Here is a 20486-nt window from a genome sequence, read left to right on the forward strand (position 1 = left end):
TCCTGTTCCCGGTCAAAAATATAGTGAACTTGTGTTCCCCATCCTTTCACCAGATCCTTCTACTGATAAAGAAGCTCACTTCCTGAAATATCCCATATATGTGGGTGGTAATAGAGGAAGAGGACAAATTTATCCCGACGGGAGTAAGAGCAACAATACGGTCTATAGTGCTTCAGCAACAGGAAGAGTGAGCAAAATTTTACGTAAAGAAAAGGGTGGATATGAGATAACTATCGATAATACATCAGATGGTGGGCAAGTGGTTGACATTGTACCTCCAGGACCGGAGCTTCTTATTTCAGAAGGCGAATTGATCAAGGTCGATCAGCCATTAACGAATAACCCTAATTTGGGTGGATTTGGTCAAGGAGATGCAGAGATAGTACTTCAAGATCCATTACGTGTTAAAGGTCTTTTATTATTCTTAGCATCTGTCATTCTGGCACAGATATTTTTGGTCCTTAAGAAGAAACAATTTGAGAAAGTTCAATTGGCCGAGATGAATCTTTAGGTCCATAGATTTTTGAACATGAAGTTTACTTATTGATTCAAAAATTAATACCCCTTCGGAGCCTTTTATCCTTCTTCTCCCTTATATATTCTTGATAAAATGTTCATTTAGATCTAAAAATGTTCATTTAGATCTAAATTGGAATAAAATTGAAATAGGGAGTGACTCCATAAGCACTGGAACAGATCAACTTGTTGAACGATCCCCGATATGCTATATCGTGTACTATATACATGCCATTCCCTCCTTTCCTTGTCCAAACGATCCGGCCGGAAAATAGAGATAGATCGTAGGGAGGAGAGATGAGGAGAATAACTAAGCAATCTTGGAGAAGATTCCTATTTTCTCTGATCCCATTCTCCTATTTCATTATTCGAAGAACTAATTGGGTTTCCGATCTTGTCCTATTCGTCAATTCCTTCGTAATTTGAAGATTATTTTGTACGTTATACTGAAAATTCCTAAAGAAGGAAGAGCAGACAAGTAAGGGGCAATATCACTCATAAAAAAAAAAACCTATAAAACTTTTGATAGGGTTTGTTCCTAATGAGAGAAAATGAATAAAAGGTGTTTTTCCTCCTCTTTTATTTTGTAAGCCAAAAAAATAGAAGAAAATATTCTATATGCACATTTAGATTCTCATAGTTCGGGTTTTTACAAAAACTTCGCATAATCTTCCATCAGATAAATGAGCAAATATTTAGTACTTAATATTATCCGTTTTTCTGTTGTTCCTTCGACAGATATTTAAATTTGATCGATCCAAATTTTTTCCGATCATATAGCGGAAGAATAGATTGGCTCATCACTTGACTGAAAGGCATTGAATGAAGTAAATGACAGAGTCATTTTATTTGTACGAATCTTCTCTTCTAATTCAGATTAATATAGAAAGAATCTCAAAAAGAGATTTCGATAAGGCCTTACCCTTCTTTGAAGGGTAAGGCCTTATCGATTTTTAACTTTCGCATGTATACTATTTCCCACAGACAGTAAGTGCATTTCCCCTACTATAGGGATGACCCTAATCCGGAATATGAACCATAGAAAAAGACACCCAGTAGACCAATCACGATAATACCAGTTACAGTACCTATCAACCAAAGAGGGATCCTTCCAGTGGTATCGGCCATTTCTCTTACTCCCTTTCAAATTTTCTTAAGTGGTCATACTCGAGACATAAACAGTCATAGCATAGATAATTATGCGTATTGGATCTCTTCGAATGGAGTGAGAATATTATCATTGTTCCTAATTGAAAAAATAATTGGAGAATGGAACAGCAAGTACAAAAATTAGTAGCAACCCCCAGTAGAGACTGGTACGATTCAATTCAACATTTTGGTCGTTCGGGTTCGGTCGTGTCATATCTACATACTTCCTCTTCCTTTAGTATAGAGTTTATCGTTGGATGAACTGCATTGCCGATATTGATCCCAAGAAAAAAACTGTAGGGATAGCTAGCCCGTGAACGGCCAACCATCTAACTGTAAAAATTGGATAAGTTCTATCTATAGTCATTAGTGCCTCCTAAAAAGATCTAGTAAATTCATCGAGTTGCTCTAACGGATCGAAACGGCCAGTTACTAATGGAACCTCTTGTCGACTTTCTGTGAAATACTCATTTGGCCGGGGGCTCCCGAACACATCATAAGCCAAACCCGTGCTTACAAATAACCAACCTGCAATGAATAGAGAAGGTATGGTAATGCTATGGATAACCCAGTATCTAATACTAGTAATAATGTCAGCAAAGGAGCGTTCTCCCGTATTCCCAGACATGCTCAGCTCCATATATTATTGTAAAGTCAGTCAAGGGGGAATTGATCCCATGAAAGATAGAGATCAGGAAATAGAAAACTACTGATATCTTCTCCAATCCTTGTTCGATTGTCAATGTTATACCAAGGGTATCTTTAAAGTCTACTGGACCAGTATAGCTAGCTTTCTTCTGACACAGCAATACAATTTTGATGAGTATCGAGAAGGAACGGGATAGAATGATTCTGTTCCTGCCAGCAGTTATTCTATCTCTGTTTGGTCGACTAAATCCCAACAGAAAGAAGAGAATATTGCATGTTCCGAGGTCCGTCCGGGCGTAAGGAACCCCAACTCCCTCAATCGATGTTGTAACAATAGCATAGTGGAAATTTTCGATTGGAATTAGCTTCTGCATACGGGTGACTTTAGAACCGAAAAAGAGGATGAGTGCCGCTTGCAAAGGATATCAATCACTATCAATAAAACTCATCCAGAATATTATTCTTTTATATTATTCCTTTTTCATTCCGACATGACATTATGCCCGTGTAGATTAACCCAGTAATTCAAATTGCACGGGGATCATTGGTGCTACGCAGATGTATGTTGCTTTTCCAATAGTATCCGGCACAGATGGAGTTATGCCACAGACTTATTATATAGTACCTTGTATTAACGAGTAGGTGTTACTTATTAGATAAAACCAAGTGGATAGTGCAATAGAACCTAGTCAATTTTAGGTATGTGAAATTACAAGTTACTCTTTTCAATAGGTGGAATTTCTGTAATATCGGGCTCTACTCGCTATAATAATTAATATTGAAAAAACCTAATCCGTCTAGAGGGTCGAATGATTGGATCAATAAGATCGAGAAATGAAAGGACAAACTGGATATTCATATTCTTTCTTACACCTAAACGTGAAATTCACAAAACTTTGGCTATGTCTGTGGAGAGTTTTCTTCCGGTCCAGTCTCTGGACCGATAGCTGCTGGTAAAAAGATAATGCCAGGTGATCCAATCGTACTGATTGAGAATTCATTCACCCTGTAAGAAGATTACATTCGACAATTTGTGAAGGGGTTTGCCGGTGCTATTCATTAGTTGCTCGATGAATGATTTCTAGGATAATGAAGAGATTTCTACTATAGATCTCCTCTCATCCATGTTCATTCATACATATCCTATAGTAGATATAGGAGAATTGGTACGAATTGGGACAATTGATCTTTTGTATTCTGATCTCAAGGTTACGAAAAGAAAAATTTAGGTAATTGTCTCATGAAGATATGTATAAACCATATTTCATTCAGTCCTTCCACGCCTACTATAACTATAATTAGTTATTTCGGTTTCTTATTGGCTTCTATCATTTTCACCCTAGTCCTATTCATTAGTTCGAGCAAGATACAACTTATTCAAAATGAAGGAAGGGGAAACCCTCTCAGTTCACTATTTCAATTTCAATAATTTTGTTTATTCCCTCTATATAAATTTCTGATCATTGAGATTCATAGCAAATTAAGGGTACTATCCAGTATAGCTATTATCCCTACTTATTCCGTTGAATAGAAATGATTGAGGCTTTGCCATCCGGAATTGTGTTAGGTCTAATTCCTATAACTTTGGCCGGATTATTCGTAACTGCATATTCACAATACCGACGTGGTGATCAATTGGATATTTGATCCTGGAATATCCTCCAATTTCATTGGCCTCCTACTTTTCCTAGGAGGTCAGATTCCATTGCTCGTTCCAGTTGGAATGAATTATCGATAATTTTGAGGGTTGGATTTGATAGGAACAGAATCACGCTCTGTAGGATTTGAACCTACGGCATCAGGTTTTGGAGACCTACGTTCTACCGAACTGAACTAAGAGCGCTTTCTTTAATATTCGGAGATGAAGGAAAAATACCTTTTGTTGATACTCTTAGAGCAAAACACTTTCGCATCTGATACGATTCAATTATTTGATGTTCCCGTCGAATCGATATCAAATGATCTTTCATTCCTTTCTTTCCATAGAAAAGAAGGGAAAGGTAGGGATGACAGGATTTGAACCTGCGACATTTTGTACCCAAAACAAACACGCTACCAAGCTGCGCTACATCCCTTCTAATCATTAGACAATGTTATTTTAATTTTATTTTATAGAATTAGAAATATGTTTCCCACATTTTTCCACCTTCATTTCTCTTCGGTCTCGTGAGTGAAAAGACTTTATACATGTAAGGTCTATTATCTAGAATATCACTATTAATTATGGTGATGAAACATCTTTTTCCTTTTCTATAAATAGGACCACAGCCCGGATCACATTATATATATATTCATCAGTTCCGAGTTTTCTCTAGGATTCATAACTATACTATTGATACGGTTGAATCACTTACACATTATGATCAATAAGGAGAATTTACAATGCAAGATCTAAAGACCTATCTTTCCACAGCGCCTGTGTTAGCTATTTTATGCGTCAGTTTTTTAGCCGCCCTATTGATAGAAATCAATCGTTTTTTTCCAGATGCTCTTTTTCTTTCTCTTTCCTTTTCTTAATTTTTTTCTTAAAGCCAAGGGAAAAAAGATTGTGCTAGATTGACTTCTCCTACCTCTTGGAGAAATTAGTGCATTCAGCCCCAAAAAGGATCTAAGTTTAGGACTGGAAGGGGGTAGAATTCAAGTAGAAATATCGATCTAAAGATTCTTTCCACATTCAATTTTGTAAGTAAAACTGAAAACTCACTCCTGATCAATCATTTTTTTACTTTCAAATGTTTCACCGTAGGATCTCCGGCTATCAACTTCTATCCCTTTTTCCCTTTTTATTTTTGAGGTCGAAAAGCAAAACCAATATTCAGAGTAAGTTTATGGCCAAGAGCGGAGATATAAGAGTAACAATTACTTTGGAGTGCACTAGTTGTACCCAAGATAGTGTTTATAAAAGATTCCCGGGGATTTCTAGATATACGACTCGGAAAAATCGACGCAATACACCTATTCGATTGGAATCAAATAAATTTTGTCCCTATTGTTACAAGCATACCATTCATGGAGAGATAAAAAAAAGAGATTAAACGTACTACCCATGGATAGGAATAAATCACAGATATAAAAAGAAATGGTATTTCAACAAGATCTTTAATGGAACAATATTTAAAAAAGATTTTGAATAAATAGTATTCAAAAGGTTCATGAAACAAACTATGGATAAACCCAAGCAATCTTTTCGTAGACATTTGAAACCAATTCGCAGACGTTTGAAACCAATTCGTAGATATTTGAAACCAATTCGTAGACATTTGTCACCTATTAGGTCGGGAGATCGGATCGATTATAAAAATATGAGCCTAATTAGTCGATTTATTAGTGAGCAAGGAAAAATATTATCCGGCCGAGTGAATAGATTAACTTCAAAACAACAACGTCTAATGACTAACGCTATTAAACGAGCTCGTATTCTATCTTTGTTACCTTTTCTTTATAATGAAAACTAATTTGATCCATGGGAAATAAGCCTACTCCTTAATCAAATCGGAGCTGGAATATATGTTCGATAAAGATGCAGATCTTGAGTCTATTGTTGAAAAAGTCAACAGGATTTCATTTTTGGAAAAGAATTGGATTGAATTCTTTTCGTTCATTTCCAATCCAATATGAAAAAACTTTTCAATATTTCGACCTTCCCGGAGGGAATTCTCCGGGAGAATCTGTTCTATCCATTCCATCTTTACCTATTTATTTCATCTATACCTAACCTATTTCATCATACGATAAGTTGTTAAAGATGGTGGAAAAGCAATTACTATCTAATACAGCTATTTGTGCAAGTGTTTTACGATTTGGAAGCAACTGCCTCTTGTACAAATATTGGATGAATCTATTATAAGAAACCCCATTGGCACGAGCTGCTGCATTGATCCGAGTAATCCACAAACGACGAAGATCTCTCTTGCGTTTACCTCTATCTCGGTGGGCGGAAACTAAGGCTCTAGCTTTCCGTTGGTTAGCAGTTCGAAAAAGTTTCGAATGGGCCCCTCGAGAGCCTGATACAAATGCAAGAATTTTTTTCCGACGTTTTCGAGCTATATATCCACGTTTCACTCTGGTCATTGAAGTTTACTCTCATGAATCGCTAATATTTTTCTCGGTTAGTCATTTGTTTTGTTTGGTCCATTGAGAATAACACTGATTCTTCTTATTTAGAAAATAAAAGTTCCAATGGCTTTTGCTACTGCAACCTTCCCAACCATAATTCCCTTTGGATAGGCATCTTCCTGGTAGGCAAGGACTGGGACCTTGTACTGAGAATGAGAAAAAATCATGGGTTTCATCGTTTCTATGGTTCTTTCTCCAACGGTAAGGTCCTCTCTATACGCCGGAGCCTTTTATTCATTTCCGAAATATGAGATGAGTATGTTATCGGTAACTTGTACGGTTTACCATCTCCAGCTCTACTCTTGAATCATTAAGTAATAAATACTCTCATTACAAGATCTATTAATACAGTAACGACATGTAATTCTGGGGTTGGCCAGGTAGCTGACCCTGTTGTTCCGTTCTCGCGGCAATATGAGCATAAACTTTATGCTTCTTCAATTTGCATGATTTCCCCGCTCAATGGATTGATGACCATTCGCTACCAATGAGGAATTGCTTTTCATCCCACATCAAGGTGATTGGATTTGCACCAATGGAAACCATAAATTTCATCCCCGGTAAGGTTAGATGATGGATCTTTACTTGATTACAGCGGGAAAATTCTTCTGTTATTCCGTTGTAAGAATTTCCCAGTCTGTTTAAGTTTCTGATCCAAACGAGTCGCACATACACCCTAGCACATACTCCTCTACGCTGAGGACATCCTCGAAGAGCAGGAGATTTTTTTCTATTCTCTATTGGCTGTCTTGCATTTCTAATAAGTTGTTGAATAGTGGGCATTCTAGCTGTATTGTATGCGGAATCAACTGGTTCGGATTGATCCTAACCATACCATATCAGGTGATTATGAAATGAATCACTTCCCCCCCCCCTTTTTTTTTTTTGAAAAGGAACAAAGAGATCACAGTTTACAGTTCATTATAAAAATAAATTAAAAAAGAGGATCTTCCGCTATGAGATCAACCTTCCGCTACGACATCAACAATGCCATAAGCTTGGGCTTCTGTTGCTGACATAAAAACATCTCTGTTCAGGTCCCGTTGAATTACCTCTCCGGGTTGGTCCGTTCTTTCTATATAACATCTGGTTATGTAATCGCGAAGCATCGTTACGTGTTTCGATTCGTTATGAAAATCTGCAGCCGATCCGTCATAATAGGAACTAGCAGGTTGGTGGATCATAACCCTAGCGTGAGGTAATGCTATACGTTTAGGCATTTCTCCCCCGATTAGGATGAAAGATCCCATTGAAGCAGCTACCCCCATGCATATTGTATGTACATCTGGTACTATTGCTTGCATCATATCGAAAAGACCTACCCCTGGTATTACTGATCCACCGGGACAGTTGATAAATGAGAAAATATCTTTATTTGAATCTTCTGCACTCAAATATACCATGAGACCCATGAGTTGATTTGCAATCTCGTGATTGATATCCTGAGCCAAAAAAAGTAATCTCTCTCGATAAAGTCGGTTGTATAAGTCGACCCAAGTTGCATCTTCATCTCCAGGGGCTCGGAAAGGCACTTTTGGAACACCAACGGGCATTTGTTTTAATGGAAAGAAGTGAAGCACTATACTCTAATATGGGAACGTAAAGTATATGAAGTTGTGTAACATATGAACTCTGGATGGATGGTATAGGGGAGGTTTTGAACCTATCTGGAAATAGAGCTTTAGATGGATCAAAGATCCATGTAAAAGATCCTTCCATTATTCGAGTTGATAATGTAACGAATCACACTTTTACCGCTAAACTATACCCGCCACGATCCGATTGTAACATACGGATCGATCTTTTGTCCAACCAACCCATTTATATTTTTTTGAGTCTTTTCCGGATAACTTCGATCAGAGAACGATAAGCCCCATTCACTATTTAAATTATTTAAATAATTTAAATTATTTAAATTATTTAAATTATCAAAATTATCAAAATTATTTAAATTATCAAAATTATCAAAATTATTTAAATTATCAAAATTATCAAGTATGAAACATTTTGTATAATTTGAGTCCATAAAGTCTTTTTTATCGGAACTGGGCCGATGGATCACAAATATAGATTCCGTAAATTGCTTTAGAGTTGTTTTAGTTGCAATATTTAATTTCTGAAGGGACTCCATTTTATCGATAGGCAAGTTTATTGAAAAAAACCTTGAGGAAACCAAGAATTCTTGTAATATTATTGACAACTTCCCGATCACTTTCATATTATAAAGAATAGATTGGTGGCCCCTATCGTCTAGTGGATCAGGACATCTCTCTTTCAAGGAGGCAACGGGGATTCAACTTCCCCTGGGGGTACCATGATCCATTCGTTAGGTATCCTAAATAATTTTAAATTACTGTCTTGTTCCTGGGTCGATGCCCGAGTGGTTAATGAGGACGGACTGTAAATCCGTTGGCAATATGCCTACGCTGGTTCAAATCCAGCTCGACCCAACCAATATCATCAATACCAATCTATCGGTATGGTTATATTCATGCTAATCATGAATGAAAAGATAATTGGTTATTGAACCCCGACATCGATATCTATTCATATCGTAGATGCCCAATTCCGTATGAATCGATACATTTCAAAAATGAAAGAGAAGGATAAGATATTTAATCGACCTAGCACTCGCATAATCTATATGACCTATCTAGCACCTATCATGAAATAAATATTATCTAATAGTAGGTGAACTGTACTGTATTGGGATTGTAGCTCAATTGGTTAGAGTACCGCCCTGTCAAGACGGAAGTTGCGGGTTCGAGTCCCGTCAGTCCCGATCCAATAGTAAGTGAACTGTGAATGATCATGTCAGGATCTGGACGGACTAGTCCTTATCATTCCAGGGTCATGGGGTGGGCCTCTGGATAAATTCGATATGGGATACTTCTTTCTATATCATCACCGAAGCGGGATAGATTCACAATTCCATCTAAATCGTGGAGATCCAAGCAAAATATCTCTCATGTCTGACGAACGTCTTCTGGAGGAGCATAAGGTTCTTATTCGTACGAATCCTATTCTTTCGAAATTATACCAGACATGTGTTGATCGGAACGTTTTCTGATGCACGTAAGTTTTTACTACTAGTCTTATCAAAAGTGATCGTATTAGGTTATACTATTTCCATCGAAGAATTCATTCAATCCATTAGTTAGATTCCGTTACTCGAACCAATTCTATCAATGACATACATCTATTTCATGGATCTTGAAAGAAAGATTCATTCATCTCTATGAGATCAAAATGAGATCAAAATGAGATCAAATCTCGAGCTATTTTTGAACAAAGTTAAAATAAGGAGATCATGGAAGTAAATACCCTTGCATTTATTGCTGTTCTACTGTTCCTTGCAGTTCCTACTGCTTTTCTACTTATCCCTTACGTCAAAACGGCCAGTGCAAGCAGTGGAAGCAATTGATTTTGATGAAAATCAATTGATTGCTGATCACTAGATAGATCTTTATGATCCAGATCATAAGTATAAAATAGGTTATGAGATCTTTTATATTACAACAATATAGGGTGGATCTATTGTATTACAACAATACAGGGTAGGGATTGCTTTTAATTTTTTTTGAAAAGAAAAGAAGAAGTAGTACGGAGGAAAAGAATATCTAACCTTTTCTTTTGTACTACTTCTTCTTTTACACCCATATATGGATAAATATATCTTAATGGTACTTATCCATATATGGTAAATGTAGGATGAAGGACCTCGTACCATAAAATAGCGGAGCTGATCACATCACCTTCTTCCTGCTCCTGGAAAAATAGACCCAATGCAGACAGACTTAATTCTGAACGTACTTGCGGATTCTTTAGGATCAAAGTTGAACATCTTTTTTTCGGTACGAACATCTATATCTAGCACATGTTAGATATAGCACTTGAAATGGTATATGAAAAAGCAAAGGAATCTATGACTTAGACTTATGTCCCATATTTTTCCGAGAACGGAATTCATATCAGATCCGATCAATTCAATTCGGAACCATCCGATAAAACAGGGACTCTTTCTATTCCTACTAAGAAAGAGAAGAGAGATCGTTCTTCAGTGGAAGAAATGATATTATCGACTCATTCTAGAAAAGAACTAATGAATTCAAACCTGTTGAAGAAAATAAGATTTTTCATAGGAAAATGATAATGATAAGGGATTACGTACATCCCTTACGGGGATAAAGAGGAAATAATTCCATGTAGAGTGTTTCAATTTGGAACGAAGATTCAATATTACTGGATCCTTATGGAACAGAATATATTACCATGCATGATATGGAAGGAACGCAATAATTGATTCTTAAGCATTACCATTATAGCCCACTTCTCCCCCATACTACGAGTGAAAGGGAAAATGTAAAAACTACCATTAAAGCAGCCCAAGTTATACCGACTATATCCATACGGATCATGTTCTCTAAAAAATAATGATTTCATCATCGAGATGATAAGGGAACTATTAACCATAGTGCAAAGTTGAAGTTGAAATGACCACCTTTGCATTCTGAACGTTACTGACGTTCGAGCTGATATGAGAGATCAATAAATCCATTTGTTCATTGACCAACAAGTTACTATAACTAACTCGAGGGTCGTACATTCACGACGGAATCGGGATCAAATGTACGTAACTCACTATCTATATTGGTAATATGTACCAATATGTCTCCAGAGGTTCTGTAATGGAAATACAGACTTTTCCTTCCATTTACTTACCTCAACAAGGCGACACCCGGATTCGAACTGGGGATGGAGGATTTGCAGTCCTCTGCCTTACCGCTTGGCTATGTCGCCGAGATATGGGAATCCCATGGACAGATCGAATCTTTTGTCCTTTCAAGTCATTCGTCCGTCCTTTAAGTATAGTATGAGATGTATGCTAAAGTCAACCATAAAGGAAATGGATCTAATTTGTTCTCCGTCTTTCTTTCGATCTGACTATTTTCATTAGGAAATTTTCTAAGTGAGATTAACATTTAAGAATGGTTTGATTCATTCGTTCATAGCTCCATTTCACGTGGTTGGAAGAAAGTATCAAAGTACCTCTTCCTTATCCTTTTTTTTTTTATTGGAAGTATATCTGGATACGGGTAGAATTTCATGGGATATAGTGAAGACTGAATATACATCCGAATCTTTTTTGTCGGATTGATCCATATAGATCAATCGGGAATAATTTAATAGATTTTTCTACAGATGGGAAACTTCCAATGCGATTAGATGAAAATGAGGGAGCGTTTACAATCCCTGAATTTGGTAAGATACAATTTGAAGGATTTTGTCGTTTTATCGATCAGGGCTTGATGGAAGAACTTCATAATTTTCCAAAAATTGAGGATATAGATAAAGAAATTGAATTCAGGCTTTTTGGTAATGAATATGAATTAGCAGAACCTTTCATCAAAGAGAGAGATGCTGTATATCAGTCCCTTACATATTACTCTGAATTATATGTACCAGCAAGATCGATTCGGAGGAATAGTAGGAAGATACAGAAACAAACTGTATTTCTCGGAAATATTCCTTTAATGAATTCCCATGGAACATTTGTAGTAAATGGGATTTACAGAGTCGTAGTTAATCAAATATTAATAAGTCCTGGTATTTATTACCGTTCGGAATTAGACCATAATAGAATTAATTATATATATACTGGCACTCTGATTTCAGATTGGGGAAGAAGATCGAAATTAGAGATCGATGTGGGAGAAAGGATATGGGCTCGTGTAAGCAGAAAACAAAAAATATCTATTCCAGTTCTATTATCAGCTATGGGTTTAAATCTCGAAGAGATTCTGGACAATACTCGCTATCCCGAAAGATTTTTATTTTTATTGAAGAAGAAGGAGAGGTGGGAGCGGGAGGAATATCTATGGTCGAGGGAAAAAGCCATTCTGGAGTTTTATAAAAAACTCTACTGTATAAGTGGCGATTTGGTATTTTCCGAGTCTCTATGTAAAGAATTGCAAGAAAAATTTTTCCGAAAAAGATGTGAATTGGGAAAGATTGGTCGACGAAATCTGAACCAAAAACTGAACCTTGATATACCCGAGAACGAGATTTTTTCATTACCACAAGATGTATTGGCTGCTGTGGATTACCTTATCGGGGTTAAATTTGGAATGGGTACACTCGATGATATAGATCACCTCAGAAATCGACGGATTCGTTCTGTAGCAGATTTATTACAGAATCAATTTAGATTAGCTCTAGGTCGTTTAGAAGATGCAGTTAAAAGAACTATACACAGAGCAACCAAGCGCAGATCAACTCCTCAGAACTTGGTCACTTCAACTCTATTAAAAAACACTTTTCAAGATTTTTTTGGTTCACACCCCTTATCCCAATTTTTGGATCAAACTAATCCATTGACGGAAATAGCTCATGGGCGAAAATTGAGCCATTTAGGTCCTGGGGGCTTAACAGGGCGAACTGCTAGTTTTCGGACACGGGATATTCATCCCAGTTATTATGGGCGTATTTGTCCAATCGATACGTCCGAAGGAATGAATGCTGGACTTGTTGCATCATTATCTATTCATGCAAAGATTGGTGATTGTGGTTCTTTACAAAGTCCATTCTATAAGATCTCCGAGAGATCGAGAGAAGAACATATGGTTTATCTACTACCGGGAGAAGATGAGGATGAATACTATCGGATAGCTACGGGAAATTCTTTGGCGTTAAATCAAGGAATTCAAGAGGAACAAATTACTCCAGCTCGATACCGACAAGAATTTATAGTTATTGCATGGGAACAAATCCATTTCAGAAGTATTTTTCCTTTCCAATATTTTTCCGTTGGAGTTTCCCTTATTCCTTTTCTCGAACATAATGATGCGAATCGCGCTCTAATGGGTTCTAATATGCAGCGTCAAGCAGTTCCACTTTTTCGACCCGAGAAGTGCATTGCCGGAACTGGGTTGGAAGGTCAAGCAGCTCTAGATTCAGGAAGTGTAGCTATAGCTACACAAGAGGGAAGGATCGAGTATATCGATGCTGTAAATATAACTTCATCGGTTAATGGAGACACTGTACGAACAGAATCGGTTATATATCAACGTTCTAATACCAATACTTGTACGCATCAAAAACCTAAAATTCATCAAGGGGAATGTGTAAAGAAGGGACAAATTCTGGCGGATGGTGCGACTACGGTAGGCGGAGAACTATCTTTGGGAAAAAACGTTTTAGTAGCTTATATGCCATGGGAAGGATACAATTTCGAAGACGCAATACTCATTAGTGAACGTCTGGTATATGAAGATATTTATACCTCTTTCCATATCGTAAGATACAGGATTGAAATCTGTATGACGAGCCAGGGTCCTGAAAGAATCACTAGAGAAATACCTCATTTAGATGCTCATTCACTTCGTCATTTGGACGAAAATGGTCTTGTAATGCTAGGATCTTGGATAGAAACAGGTGATGTTTTGGTAGGTAAATTAACGCCTCAAACAATAGAAGAATCATTATGTACCCCAGAAGGAAGATTATTACAAACCATATTTGGTATTGAGGTATCCACTGCGAGAGAAAATTGTCTCAGAGCACCTATAGGTGGAAGGGGTCGAGTTATCGACGTGAGATGGATCAATAGAGTAGATGATTCCGGTGATAATGCGGAAACAGTACACGTATATATATCACAAAAACGTAAGATACAAGTGGGTGATAAAGTAGCTGGAAGGCATGGTAATAAAGGTATTATTTCAATAGTTTTGCCCAGACAAGATATGCCCTATTTGCAAAATGGAATACCAGTTGATATGGTATTGAATCCATTAGGGGTACCTTCACGAATGAATGTAGGACAGATCTTTGAATGTTTGCCCGGTTTAGCAGGAAACCCGATGAACAAACATTATAGAATAACACCTTTTGACGAAAAATACGAGCGAGAAGCTTCGAGAAAACTAGTGTTTCCTGAACTTTACAAAGCTAGTGAGCAAACAGCTAATCCATGGGTATTCGAACCAGATCATCCTGGAAAACATAGATTAATTGATGGAAGAACAGGAGATGTTTTTGAACAACCTGTTACAATAGGAAAAGCTTATATGTCGAAATTGAGTCATCAAGTTGATGAGAAAATACATGCACGTTCGAGTGGACCTTATGCACGGGTTACACAACAACCTCTTAGAGGAAAATCCAAACGAGGGGGGCAACGAATAGGAGAAATGGAAGTTTGGGCTCTAGAAGGTTTTGGTGTTGCTTATATTTTACAAGAGATGCTTACTCTCAAATCTGACCATATTAGAACTCGTAATGAAGTACTTGGTGCCATTATCACTGGAGGGCCAATACCTAAACCTGACACTGCTCCAGAATCTTTCCGATTGCTCATTCGAGAATTACGATCTTTAGCTCTAGAATTGAATCATGCTATTATATCTGAGAAAAACTTTCAGATAGATAGAGAGGAAGTTTGATCACAATAAATTGAGATCTTTTATGATTGACCAGAATAAACATCAACAACTTCGAATTGGATTAGCTTCTCCCGAACAGATTTGTGCTTGGTCCGAAAAAATTTTACCTAATGGTGAGATAGTTGGACAGGTGACTAAACCTCATACTCTACATTATGAAACTAATAAACCAGAAAGAGATGGATCGTTTTGTGAAAGAATCTTTGGACCTATCAAAAGTAGAGTTTGTTCTTGTGGAAATTCTCCAGGGATTGGAAATGAGAAGATAGATGCAAAATTTTGCACACAATGTGGAGTTGAATTCGTTGATTCTCGAATTCGAAGATATCAAATGGGATACATTAAACTGGCATGTCCGGTGGTTCACGTATGGTATTTGAAACGCCTTCCCAGTTATATTGCGAATCTATTAGCTAAAACTCGGAAAGAATTAGAAGGTCCAGTATACTGCGATGTGTGACTTGATCACAAGTTCCGATCATACAGATCCGTAATCAGGAACTGTCATCCTATTAAATCTCATTGGGATGCCTTTAGCTCTGACATGACCCTCCAGAGGAGTAGCATGAAGCTCAGAATTATAAGCATCTTTTCAAGATGCTGAGAAAGAGGAATTAGTCCAGGGTTTAGATATTATTTATCAAATTGCTAATTGAACTTCGTGAAAACACTTCTTTCAGATAATGGAATTTGAATTTCATTCTCTTTTATTTGGGTTAGCCCTGAATAGAGGTATTCCGGACCGAAGATATGGCTATAGGAGTCTATTCATCGCACATATGCTTCGATCAATAGTATTGTAACCATCGAAGTAAAGCAAAGCAAGCAGGAACCTAAAGGATCAAATGGAACGAGATAAAGACAAGTAAATCCCTAATTGAAGGTCTTTCAAGAAGAAAAGGATTGTTCGAAAGGGAGGAGACTGCTCAATAATTCCATATCTATGTTGTAGAATCATAACATAAAGGAATACTCAATTTCACTTGGAACTTGAGCAGAGAGTAGCGATCTCTCTTCAGAGCGAAAAAGAGTTTTTGCATCTTTTTTTTTAGTTACTTGAGCCGGATGAGAGGAAACTTTCACGTCCGATCCTGAAGGGGGGGAAATCTTAGAATAACCTATCCAAATCTTTTTCTTGCTAGGCCCATAGCTAACAAACCAACTTTATTGAGATCACGGGGTACATTCGATTATGAGATTCAATCCTGGAGAGAGATTATTCCTCATTACCTCTCTGCTCGTCCTTATTACCTCTTTCCTCGGGGTTCTGGAACATTTAAAGAGAGAGAAATAGCTACTGGGGGAGATGCTATCGGGAAACAACTAATGGGTCTGGATCTGCAAATGATTATAGATCGTTCACATATGGAATGGAAGAACTTGGTGGAATTGAAATGGAATAGATTGGAAGAGAACCAAGAATCTACTGTGGATAGATGGGAGGATGAAAAAATTAGAAGAAGAAAGGATTTTCTGGTTGGACGCATGAAATTGGCTAAACATTTTCTCCGAACAAATATAGAACCAAAATGGATGGTCTTATGCCTATTACCAGTTCTTCCTCCCGAACCGAGGCCAATCGTTCAATTAGGTGAAGGTGGACTTATTACCTCGTCAGATCTAAATGAACTTTATCGAAGAGTTATCAATCGGAATAATACTCTTACAAATTTATTAGCAAGAAGTGGATCTGAGTCATTTGTTATTTATCAAACAAAATTGATCCAGGAAGCCGTAGATGCACTTCTCGATAATGGTATCTGCAGACAACCAATGAGAGACAGTCATAATAGGCCTTATAAATCGTTCTCAGATGTGATCGAAGGCAAAGAGGGAAGATTTCGTGAAAATTTACTAGGCAAACGAGTTGATTATTCAGGTCGTTCCGTTATTGTGGTGGGTCCCTTTCTATCATTGTACCAATGTGGATTACCCTCAGAAATAGCAATAGAGCTTTTTCAAGCATTTTTAATTCGTAGTCTCATCGGACGACATATTGCTCCCAACCTAAGAACTGCTAAAAGTATGATTCGAGATAAGGGACCCATTGTATGGGAAGTACTTCAAGAGGTTATGCAAGGACATCCCATATTGTTGAATCGAGCACCTACCTTACACAAATTGGGAATACAAGCGTTTCAACCTATTTTAGTAGAAGGACGTGCCATTCGTTTACATCCATCGGTTTGTGGGGGATTTAATGCAGACTTCGACGGAGATCAGATGGCTGTCCATGTACCTTTATCTCTGGAAGCTAGAGCAGAAGCTCGTTTACTCATGTTTTCTGAGACAAATCTTTTGTCTCCAGCTATCGGGGATCCTATTTCTATACCGACTCAGGATATGCTTCTTGGACTTTATATATCAACGGTCCAAAATAGTCAAGGTATTTATGGGAATAGGTACCATCCGTATCACTCGGAAAATAAAAGCTTTTCTTGTAAGAAACCTTCCTTTTATAGTTATGATGATGTGCTCAGAGCTTACCGACAGAAACGAATTGACTTATACAGCCCCTTATGGCTCCGGTGGGGGGAAGTGGATTTACGTATCATTACCTCAGTAAACCAAGAAGCCCCTATCGAAGTTCAATACGAATCTTTGGGTACTTTCCACGAAATCCATGAACATTATCGAATAAGAAAAGGTAGAATGGGAGAAATCCTTAATATATACATTCGAACAACTGTTGGTCGTACTCGTTTCAATCGAGAAATGGAAGAAGCCATACAAGGGTTTGCCTGTTCTGAACACCCAAATAAATCACTACCAGCTCTCAGGATCTAATGTTATTGATCTTATGATTTTTTCATTAGTGCAGATATAGAGATCGAGGAAGCCTTCGAATAACCGGCTTGAACCCATTGCTTAATCCTGCTCATGAAAATATGGAGATTTTTCCTTATGAAGGAACGAACTAGATTGCCCTTTGATAATTTGCCCTTTTATAATAAAGTGATGGATAAAACTGCCATTAAAAAGCTTATTAGCAGATTAATAGATCACTTCGGAATGACATATACATCACATATCTTGGATCAACTCAAGACTTCGGGTTTTCAACAAGCTACTGATACAGCTATTTCATTAGGAATTGATGATCTTTTAACAGCGCCTTCCCTTGGATCATCCCTAGTGATTTATCATAGGGATGAGCCGACTTGAAATTTTGGCACTTTTTGAAATTTTGGCACTTTTTGAAATTTTGGCACTATAGAGTCTTCTAATAGAAATGCTGGATTGTTTCGAATGATCTTCATTTCTCCAGCCGGTCAGGCAACGAACCCTCAAGTATCTCTTTTCCAAAATTTATTTATTCGTGTCCAAAAGCATTTGCGTGTTCTTGTTCAAGCCGTATGAAGGGAAATTCTCATGTACGGTTTTCAGAGGGGGAATTTCAGTTTACCTATCTCAATAAAGTATACGATCGGTTCGAAGAGCGTCTCGAGATTCAGGCGATTGCGGATGATATCACCAGTAAATATGTTCCTCCTCATGTCAATATATTTTATTGTCTAGGGGGGATCACACTTACTTGTTTTTTAGTACAAGTAGCTACTGGTTTTGCTATGACTTTTTACTATCGTCCGACCGTTACAGAAGCTTTTGCCTCTGTTCAATACCTAATGACCGAAGTTAACTTTGGTTGGTTAATCCGATCAATTCATCGATGGTCGGCAAGTATGATGGTTCTAATGATGATCCTGCACGTATTCCGTGTTTATCTCACAGGTGGATTCAAAAAACCCCGTGAATTAACTTGGGTCACAGGTGTAATTTTGGCTGTGTTGACCGTATCCTTCGGTGTAACTGGTTATTCTTTGCCCTGGGATCAAATTGGTTATTGGGCAGTGAAAATTGTGACTGGTGTGCCTGAGGCTATTCCTGTAATAGGATCTCCTCTGGTAGAATTATTACGCGGAAGTGTTAGTGTGGGTCAATCTACCTTGACTCATTTTTATAGTTTACACACTTTCATATTACCTCTTCTTACTGCTGTATTTATGCCAATGCACTTTCTAATGATCCGTAAGCAGGGTATTCCAGGTCCTTTATAGAGAGGAAAGATAGATTGAAAATAACTATTCATAACTTATCGTTCCGAATAATGACAGTAATATATCATCGCCAGGAATATTTATTATTCAAAAATGGAAATATCCATAGAAAATACGGTCCTCGGATTTCTCCTTTCGATTTTGGAGTATTATTCATCCAATACAAACAAATAATTGGAGTAGATTCTCAGACGGAGAAGATGGATTATGGGAGTGTGTGACTTGAACTATTGATTAGGCCATGCAGATACTTTCTCCGATCTACCACATAAATATTTCTGATAAAATGTGTCTCTGTCCCAATTTCCTTATCAGAAATAGGAAGTTTAGCACCTGGGTGGAAAGGCATTGGTCAGTTTGTTCCGTTCCAAGAGAATTCTTTCTATGATCGAATCCGAATCAGGAAGGGCTCCGTGAGATCCGGACAATGGGACAATATTTTCATATATTCAATAATTGGACTATATGACTTTACTTCTCCTTTTCATAGTGTGAAAATGCATCCATTTCCCTTGCATCCATTTCGATGGGAAAACTATTGGAGTGAAAGAAGGGATCTAAGGAAGGAGAGAGGCCGGATCAATAACAAGTTAATACCTTGTATGCTAAAAAACTTTTGAGGTCTATTCGTGGTGATAAACACAAATTACAAGGACTAAGATGGTCCAAAAGGCATATCGATCATGATCGAATTTGTGAGCTTACTTGGGTCATGAGCATTTAACTGGAATAATAAAATGACCAATGATGGATGATCATAGACATTATTAGTTCCTATTTTTCCAATTCGTCTTCCATCACGGGAAAAAATAAGTGATATATACTTCCTCCAGTTATTGTTCGAGCCGGATGATAAAAATTGGCATGTCCGGTTCTTTCGGGGGATAGATCCATAAAGATCTACTTATCCCAATAACAAAGAAACCTGACCTAAATGATCCTGTATTAAGGGTTAAATTAGCTAAAGGTATGGGACATAATTATTATGGAGAGCCCGCTTGGCCCAATGATCTTTCATATATTTTTCCAGTAGTAATTTTAGGTACTATTGCATGTACAATAGGTTTAGCGGTTCTAGAACCATCAATGATTGGTGAACCAGCAAATCCATTTGCAACTCCTTTGGAGATATTGCCCGAATGGTATTTTTTCCCTGTATTCCAAATACTTCGTACAATACCTAACAAATTAGTAGGTGTCCTTTTAATGGGCTCAGTACCCGCGGGATCATTGACGGTGCCTTTTCTAGAGAATGTGAATCAATTTCAGAATCCATTTCGTCGTCCAGTAGCTACAACAGTATCCTTGATCGGTACTGCAGTAGCCCTTTGGTTAGGTATTGGGGCAGCGTTGCCTATTGATGAATCTTTAACTTTAGGTCTTTTCCAATCCAATTTGATCCAACTGTCGAATATAAAAATATTTCAATTTTTTTATTCATATATCTAGGGAGTAGTTGCTTTAAGACAAATTATATCTCCCTAGATATACCCATCTTGTCAGATATTTCTTTCGAATATTCCACGAAAGAGAGATATGTCAAAGATTCTCAAGA

At 37.4% G+C, this 20486-nt stretch overlaps 4 non-coding genes across 4 annotated transcripts; 1 reads left to right on the top strand and 3 right to left on the bottom strand.

Moving 5' to 3' along the window:
• Positions 1-4082: 4082 nt before the first annotated feature.
• On the bottom strand, positions 4083-4156 carry TRNAW-CCA (transfer RNA tryptophan (anticodon CCA)). The gene has a single exon. It is a non-coding gene; the product is annotated as a tRNA-Trp (tRNA).
• A 158-nt stretch (positions 4157-4314) lies between these two features.
• On the bottom strand, positions 4315-4388 carry TRNAP-UGG (transfer RNA proline (anticodon UGG)). Its single transcript has one exon. It is a non-coding gene; the product is annotated as a tRNA-Pro (tRNA).
• Positions 4389-8795: 4407 nt separating this feature from the next.
• On the top strand, positions 8796-8879 carry TRNAY-GUA (transfer RNA tyrosine (anticodon GUA)). Its single transcript has one exon. It is a non-coding gene; the product is annotated as a tRNA-Tyr (tRNA).
• Positions 8880-11158: 2279 nt separating this feature from the next.
• On the bottom strand, positions 11159-11229 carry TRNAC-GCA (transfer RNA cysteine (anticodon GCA)). The gene has a single exon. It is a non-coding gene; the product is annotated as a tRNA-Cys (tRNA).
• Positions 11230-20486: the final 9257 nt, after the last annotated feature.

This window comes from Pinus tabuliformis, chromosome 9 (genome assembly GCF_031772625.1).
Source record: "Pinus tabuliformis cultivar Carrire ecotype Pingquan chromosome 9, CPIR1, whole genome shotgun sequence".
Lineage (NCBI taxonomy): Eukaryota > Viridiplantae > Streptophyta > Pinopsida > Pinales > Pinaceae > Pinus > Pinus tabuliformis.